The sequence below is a fragment of the Pteropus alecto genome, unplaced genomic scaffold, assembly GCF_000325575.1.
Source record: "Pteropus alecto unplaced genomic scaffold, ASM32557v1 scaffold392, whole genome shotgun sequence".
Taxonomy (NCBI): domain Eukaryota; kingdom Metazoa; phylum Chordata; class Mammalia; order Chiroptera; family Pteropodidae; genus Pteropus; species Pteropus alecto.
This window is the reverse complement of record NW_006431933.1, coordinates 1,196,763-1,206,073: the sequence shown is the minus strand read 5'-3', so window position 1 is coordinate 1,206,073 and position 9,311 is coordinate 1,196,763.

The window sequence follows — 9,311 nt, the reverse complement described above, 5'->3', positions numbered from 1 at the left end:
GGGGCGTGGGCGTGGGTGCGGGAGGGGACACCACGGCTAGGGGTGGGGGGTGGGACCGGTAAGCCCCAATGTTGTCACTCTCCTCCGTTGGCAGCTGGAAGAATTCTGCAAAGCCACCAGGGTGTGGAGGTAGGGCCGAAGCTTAGAGTCCAGTGAACCTAAGCTTTGGAGTTTGGGCAGATAGCTAAAGTTTCTTTCCTAAACAAGATAATTGTTAAAATGCTTGACAGGGAGATTGGGTCGAGAGTCTAGTCAAACAAACAAAGAAAAGAACAAAGCAGTTAAACAAATCCTCTCTTTTGCTAGTGGAAGAGACTGATGGCTGGAGGCCAACTCTTGCAAAAACATTTTTGGTGGGGGGAGAGGAAAGGCTTGGTTTGATTTGATTTAAATATCATACAGAATAAATGATTCTAAGCAGCTCTCAGCTTCACATTCTCCATTGAGAGCCTCGGTGCAGTCCTGATCCTGCCACCTCACCATCCACACTTTCTCTAAATAACCCACAAATTGAAAATATTTTTAAAAATCAAGGGAGAGAGGTAAGCAGAATGGTGATTGCCCCTGGGAAATGGGAGCCAGGGGTTAACTGTGAAGGGGAGTTAAGGGAATTTTCTGGGGTGATGAAGCTGTTCTGTACCCCGATGGAGCTTTGAGTCGCATAGGTGTATGTCCTGTCAAATATCCAATATCAGTGGTATGCCTGAGATTTGTGCATTTTAATGAATGTATTGAATCCAAGGTCAGTATTCCTCATTATTTATATTTGTTTTTTATTTTTATTATTTATTTATTTATTTTTATGGTGACATTGGTTAATGAAATCCAATAATTTTCAGCTGTACATTTTAACGGTATGGCATATATATATATATATTTACACTGTGCGCTCACCTCCCATAGTTAGATTTCTTTCTGTCACCACATATTTGTCATTATTTATATTTGTCAATCTAGTGTCCCATTCCTAGCCATCTGCACTATCCTAAAACTCCTTAGTATACTCAAATCACAGTCATCATGGCATTCTAATTCTCTTTAGTTCACTAAGGAGGATGAACCAGAAACCAATATGCAAAGGCACAAGGCTCTAGGCAGGCAGGAAATGGTTGGAGCAATCTCAGCTCAAAGGTTAAGGTTAGTAACTTAAACTAACTGGCACTCGTGACTTCAATTATTTCCCATTCACCCTGGGAGATAATTAAGACAGCTACTCTCCCATGTCTCCATCTACAGATGGGAAAGCACAAGTCTACAAAGTGAGGAGACTCCCAAAGCCACACATTCAACTGGGATAAATTTGGCAAATAGCTCAAACCATCAGCAAAAAAGAAAAAAAACAAAAAAAGAATCTGAAGGACACTTTCTTGGTGGGACAAAGAGTGGGACGCGATCTCCAGGTGTCAGAAACAGATTTTGGATGATTTGTTTCACCATTGTGGAAACTGTGACTCACAGAGTCACATGGTCAGTTATCTTTCCTGGCAGTTAACCAAATTCACCTGTGCTTGCCTCTTCTTTTCAGGAAAACATGTTACACGGGAGGGGTGGTAGTTTTAAATATCTGAAAGTCTCTAACAATTACCTCAAATATACAGGAAAAATCAGTGTGTGGCAGGTGGTTATAAGACTGATGTCCACGTAAGAAATAGTATCTTAATGGGGCACAGACCCTATTGGGTGTATGTCAATTTGCATGAGCTAATTATGTGTCCCTTGAAATGGGCAGATATCATGGCTGGAGTTAAACAGTTCCCAGAGGAGCGTCTATGAAGAGAAAAAATGATTGTAGCCAGGCATAGCCCCAGTACTAGTTCCATTCTTTATGGGCAGAGTTTTGCTGATAGGATTGTAATGACTTCAGTAGAAGCATTTTGTTGATGTGAGGTCAACTTTTATATGACCAATATTTGGGATTAATGTGAGGGAAGCTTAAGAACCAGAAGGGGTCTATGAAAGGAAATGTACCTTTTAAAGTGTTTAAAGGAAAAATGATTAAATTTTTGTCAGCAAACAGTTAAATTCAGAGCAGTGGCTATGATCTGAGAAAAACCTATCAGAATGTTTTGCTTTTTTCCTTAAGTGGGAGAAGGTCATAGAGGGTCAAAAGACACAGGATGCCTTTTAGTTGTTTACTGGAGAGTGTAAAGAATAATAATAGGTGAGATGAGTGGTAAAGAGAAAGAAAAGGCTGCTGAAGAATCAGAAAATTAATCTTGGGCAGAAGCTGCCCACTTCTGCAGTCAGCAGTTTCTGGAGGGGTCCTAAGTTTTCCTGTTTTGTGTCCCAGTGGAATGGCTGTCCGTTAGTCAGGATAAAGTGATGTATTTCTTTTAAGTTGGGAAACATGAACTTGAGTATCAATACCTTGGGGTTGTATTGCTGTGTCAGTTGCTACCAGTACCTGATGTCTTTTCCTTGGAGGTTCAAGGGCAGTTTTTCTGATGCCTTTTCAGAAAACCAAACCTTCAGGTTTGAGATTATGCAGAGGCAGCTTAGGTGGGTGTTTTTAAAGTGCAGCTTGTACTTACCTGCTGGTAATAAAGCTTGAGATATTGTATGAGTTCCCTGCGGTAATTAGTTATATTAGCTTGTAATAGGGTAGAGTCTAGGATTGGAAGTGCTTTCCAAATGTGTGGGGCAACCCATTATTAACTTAGAAGGAGACAACTTGTGGATTCTAGAGTGGACAGATCTCATTACCATCAAGGAAAATGGCAAAACTCTGGGCCACGGATGTTCAAGAGGTTTCTGAGAACTTTGATAATTTTGGTTTTAGAATTCCATTAGTTCTCTGCACTTTTCCTGAATTTATGGATAAGAACAGTGCCATTCTAGGAAATAAGAATAAAAAATTACTTTTAGTGACCAGTGTTTTGTATCTTTTTTTACTTAGAAACTCCAGTCATCCAAAGATTATTTATTAACTTAATCATTTGCTTAAGATCTAAATGTTAGTTAGGATCCAGAAATTTCAATTTTAGTGAATATGTTAAATCTTTGTGATTTGTAGCAATTTAAGAATTTCATATTAAACTCTTTAAAAATACATGTTATCATTCCATTTAGTTGTTCATACACACACACACACGCACACACACACACACGCACACATACACACATATATGAAGTTATGGCAACAATGGTGACTTACTTAACTCATAAAACCAGTGTGGGTAATTAAGAAAGTTTAACCCTGGTTTTGTACAAACTAAAATATTGTGCTGACATTATTTTTAAATGGTAAACTAATTTTTAAAGACTCCCAGTCATATTAAAAGTTCTTCTTTATCTTGGAATTAAGTTCTTTTCTCGTAACTAGAAAAACAAAGGCTATTATATAAATACATGTTTCAGTTTCCACAAAAAGAAACATAACTTAATATTTTCTTTTCTTCTTTTAAATATTTTTGAAAGTTTACCTGGACTAGATATTCCTAGAGTGTACTTATAACAACTGAATGTTTTTTGATCAGTTAACCTTTAAAGTTTCCCAACAGGGTAAAAAAGAGGGAGAGGAACAGACAGACAAATGAACAAAAAACAGGGAGCTGGCTTCAGACAAATATGAACTTATCATTGTCAAAGGCTATTTATGTTCCTTTTTGGAGAGGGAGGAATGTATGGATATAGAAACTTCATTCTGACAAATACAAGTGTGTGTATGACAATCTATACCTCTCTATATATATTTAGAGAGAGAGAGAGAGAGAGAGAGAGAGAGAGAGAGAGAGAGAGAGATGGATGGATATATATTGATTTTACAGCTGGTTTAGACAATAACTTGGGCCACTGACAATTTTACTAATCCAAATAATTTTAAAGCTATCATTCATTAATTCTTGAAATATAGAAATGAAGCTAACATAGTCTTGTATGTTAAAAAATAGGACCTCTCTTTTAGACAAAAGCAATCTCATGAGGGTTTCTTTCATTTTTGTTCTAAGGTATCTCTTAAATTAACAATTTTGTTCATGTTAAAAATTCTCCAATGTGGCCATGGTAATTTCAAATTGACTCTGAATAAATTATGCCAGGTAGAGACCATGATAGCAGGAAAATATGAAGGAAGCAGGTGTTTAGTAGAGAAGAGTTGCAGTTTTAGATTCAGAAGACTCTATGAGAACTTCCACAGGCTGTAAGAATGGTGCTTGTGCAATCTTGCATCTCTAAAGCCTGGCTAAAGTCCAAGCATTACCCATCAGAGGCTGCATAAAACTTCCTGCTTTCGGGCTGATGAAACAAAATTCTTAGGGACACAAAGACACAACCGAAAAAGTTCTTTTAAGGTTTTATTTTAATAGCTTTATTGATGTACCATAGACATACAATAAACTGATATATATAAAAAGTATAATTTGATTAGTTTTGACATATGTACACATGCTTGAAACCATCACCATCATCACAATAATGAATATATCCATTACTCTCAAGTTTCCTCCTGCCCCTTTATTGTCCCTCATTTCTGTTCTTCCATGTTTCTAACTTCTAGGCAATCACTGATCTGTCACTCTAGATTGGTTTTCATTTTCCAGATTTTTATATACATGGAATTATACACTATGTATTCTGTTTTGTCTGGCTCCTTTCACTCAGCGTAATTATTTTGAGATTCATCTATTTTGCTGTTCATAGTTTATTCCTTTTTATTACTAAGAGATATTCCACTGTATGTAAATACCATAACTTGTTTATCCATTCAAATGCTGATGGACATTTAGGTTGTTTCCAGTTTCGGCTATCACAGATAAAGCTACTATGAACATTTGTGTACTAGTCTTTATATGAACATTTGCTTTCATTTATCTCAAGTAAATATTTATAAGCAGAATGGCTGGATCCCATGGTAAGTGTATGTTTAACTTTGTAAGAAGCTTCCTGTTTTCCAAAGTGGTTGTGCCATTTTACATTCCCACTTGTGTATGGAGTTCCAGTTCTATACGTCTTCAGCATCACTTGGTATGGCCTTTTCAATTTTAGCCATTCTAATAGGTGTGTAGTGGGGTCTCATTGTGGTCTAATTTGCATTGCCCTAATGACTAATGGTTTTGAGGATCTTTTCATGTATTTGCTATGTGTATGTCTTCACCAAAGTGAGATTGCTCATTTTTTATTAAACTATTTTCTGGTTATTTTGAGTCCTGACGTATTTAGGATACCAATCTCTTATCAGATATGTGATTTGCAAATCTTTTCTCCCATTCTGTGACGTCTCTTTTCTATTAACAGTGTCTTTCAAAAAATAGTTTTTAATTTTGATGGTCTCATTTACCAGTATGTTTTATGGAAAGTGCTTTGGTGTCATATCTAAGAAATCTTTGCCTAACTGAGGCCCTAAAGATTTTCTTCTTTGTTTTTGTCTAGAACTTTTATAGTTTTAGATTTTAAATTTAGGCCTTTGGTCCGTTTTTAATTAATTTTATATATAGTATGAGGTATGGATTGAGGTTGTTTTATTACATATGGGTATCCAATTGTTCTACATTTTTTGAGAAGAGGATTGTTGAAGACAATCCCTTTTTCACTAAATCTATGTGTACCTTTGTTGAAGATCAGTTGCCTACATATGTGTGAGTCTGCTTCTGAGTTCATTTTGTTCCATTGTCTACATCTACATGCCATTATTTACACCAATACCAGAGTTTTGATTACAATCTGTAGCTTTATAAGTCTTGAAATTGGGTAGTACCAGTTCTCTAACTCCATTCTTCTCATTCTAAGTGGTTTTGCCTACCCTAGGTCCTTTGCACTTTCATATGAATTTTAAAATCGGTTTGTCAATCCCTTCCACCCCGTCCCCCCAAAATAAAAACACCCTGGTGTGATTTTGATTAGAGTTGCATTGAATCTATAGACCAATCTGGGGATAATTGACTTCTTAATAATATTGAGTCTTCTAATCCATGGGTCCCCAACCCCTGGGCCACGTACCAGTACCGGTCCATGGACTGTTAGGAACTAGGCTACACAGCAGGAAATGAGTGATGAGCAAGGGAAGCTTCATCTGTATTTGAAGCCACTCCCTAGCGCTAGCATCACCACTTCAGCTCCATCTCAGATCGTCAGACATTAGATTCTCATAGGAGCACCCATCCCTGGTGCCAAAAATGTTGGGCACCGCTATTCTAATCCATGAACATGATATATATTTCACTTATTTAGGTCTTCCATTTCTCTCAGCAATGTTTTGTAGATGTCATTGTACAGGTCTTTCACACCTTTGGCAGGTTTATACCTAAGGATTTCACATTTCTTGGTGCTAATATAAATGCTATTATTTTTAAAATTTCAATTTCTGATTGCTACTTGCCAGTATATAAAATACAACAGATTTTTGTAAATTGACATTTTATTCTGCAGCCTCGCTGGACTCGTTAGTTCTGGTAGCTTCTTTTTTGTAGATTCCATCTTATTTTCTACATAGAAAATCATGTCACCTGAGAATAAAGAGAGTTATATTTCTTTCTTTCTAATCAGGATGCCTTTATTTCTTTCTCTTGCCTATTGCGCTGGCTAGAAATTCCAGTGCAATGTTGAAGAGTAGTGAGTGCGGACATTCTTGTCTTATTCCTGATCTTAGGGAGAAAGCATTGTGTCTGTCACCATTAAATAAAATGTTAGCTGTAGGTTTTTTAGATGTCCTTTATTGGGTTCAAGAAGTTCTCTAAGTTTCTGAGCCTTAATATCAGGAATGGATATTGAATTTTGTCAAATGCTTTTTATGTATCTATCGAGATATGGTGAGTTACATTGATTGTTTTTGAATGTTAAATCAATCTTTTTGTATTTCTGGGATAAATCTCACTTGGCTATTGTTATGAAGTGGATGTTCTTGTTCTCCCCCAAATTCATACATTGAAGCCCTAGCCTCCAATATGATGGTATTTGGAGGTGGGGCCTTTGGGAAGTTATTAGGATTCAATTAGACTGTGGGGGTGGGACCTTCATGATGGGATTAGTGCCCTTGTAAGAGGAAGAAAGAGATTTCTCTCTCCACGAGTACACACCTATAAAAGGCCGTGAGAGAACATAGCAAGAAGGTGGCTATCTACTTAGCCTGGAAGCAGGCCCTTACCAGACATGCAATCTGCTGGAAGCTTGATCTTGAACTTCCCAGCTTCTAGACCGTGAGAAATAAATTTGTTGTTTAAGCCACCCAATCCATAGTTTTTTTGTTACAGCAACCTGAGCTAAAGCATCGGGATGTATTATCCTTTTGATACATTGTTGGGATTCAATTTGCTAAAGTTTTAAGAGCTTTTACATCTACTTTTATGAATAATATTGGTCTATAATTTTATCAGATCTTTGTCCAGTTTTGGTATCAGCGTAATGCTGGTCTCCTAGAATGAGATGAGAACTATTCTCTCCTGTTTAGCTTGTTGGAAGGTGGTGTAGGATACTGTTATGTACATGTTTATTAGAATCTACCAGTGAAGTGATTTGGGCCTGGAGTTTTCTTTATAAAAAAGTTTTTACTGCAGATTTATTTAATAATAAAGAGCATTTCAGTTTATCTATTTCTTCTTGAATGTGCTCTGGTAGTTTGTGTCTCTGAGAGAATTTATCCATTTCATCCTTATGGTTAAATTTACTAGCATAAGGTTGTTCATAACATTCCCTTATCTTTTTAATATTTGTAGAATCTGTAGCAATGTCATTTCTCTCATTTTTAGTATTGGTAATTTGCCTGTTCTTTTTTTTCTGATTAGTCTCACTAGAGGTTTATCAATTTATCTTCTCAAAGATCTAGCATTTTGGTTTCAATGATTTTCTCTTCCCTAGTTCACTGATTTCATCTCTGACCTTTGTTATGTCCTTTCTTCTACTTACTTTGGATTTCATTTCCTCTTTTTTAGAATTTCTTAAGGTGGAAGGTGAGGTCATTGATTTGAGAACCTTCTTTTCTAATATAGGCATTTAGTGCTATAGAATTTCCCAAAGGTTCTGCTTTAGCACCATCCCACAAATTATGTTTTCTTTTCATTCAGTTCAAAATGCTTTCTAATTTTCTAAGTTCTTCTTTGACTCATGTATTAGAAGTGTTTAGTTTCCAACAATTGGATTTTCTAGAGATGTTTGTTATTGATATCTAATTTCACTCTATTGTGGTCAGAAAACACTTTGACTTGAATCCTCTTACATCTATTAAGACTTGTTTAATGGCCCAGAATGTGTATCTTGGTAAATGTTCCATTTGCGTTTGAAAAGGATGTATATTCCGCTGTTGTAGGGTAGAGTGATAATTGTGAATTTATATCTAGGTGGTTGATAGTTTTGTTCAAATCTCCTATGTCCTTATTGATTTTCTGTGTACTTGTTCTGCTGTAGTCATAAACTATAATTTGTGGATTTGTCCATTTCTCCTTGCAGTTCTATCAGTATTTTCTTAATGCATTTTGAAGCTATGTTATTAGGTGTATAAACATTTAGGATTTTTATGCCCTCTTGATGAATTTGCCTTTGTAGATTAATACAGCCACTCCAAATAGAATCAATATTGTAAAGATGTATATTTAAGTGATGCCTGATTTAAGCCTCCTGAATTTTGTGACTGTAGATAGGATCCATTTCCCTGATGATTTTTTAAATGATGATCCTGAGGTTTTGTTTTATCAGCCTAATGAACTCCTGACTTCTGGGTAGAGTCCAATCCCTGGAGTTATCTTTGATCCCTGGTATTGACATGAGTCATGAATTTGTGCTTCTAAACATTCAATTTCTTCTCCTCCTCCTCTTTCCTTCTCCCCCCACGTTTTGTTTAATGAATAAGATTTTTTAAATATAAAAGGCACATATGTAAGATTTTCTAAAACCCATAGGCCAAAATAAAAATTACCACACTGACAGAAGTTAGCAGTTTTTATAATTTAATGAAAAATTATTGGTAAAAAGGTGACATTTGAAAAAAAGACTTGAGTTTATCTTGGAAAACTGGACTATATAAGACAAAATGAAAAAAAATAACAAAGAAGGTTAAGAGGTAATACTTCAAACAACAGCAAAATGTAGCAAATACATTTTGGGGCAATTGAAATTTACACAACTGAAGGCTTCTTCATTTAGGAAAATCCTGTAAAAATACCACAACTATATTTCCCTGACTGAAATTATTTTAGTCAATACTTTCCCAATGGCATTACATATGGAATTTGGCTGAAGCACTTTTTCGATGTTTGCTTTTCCTCCACTCAGAATTGAAAGTCATGAAGGGACATCGGCTACTGTACTGGCCTCTAATAGGAGTTGATAATACAGCTCCATTATCATTTTACTGCCATGAGTGTCAAATTAATATACCCCAAGAG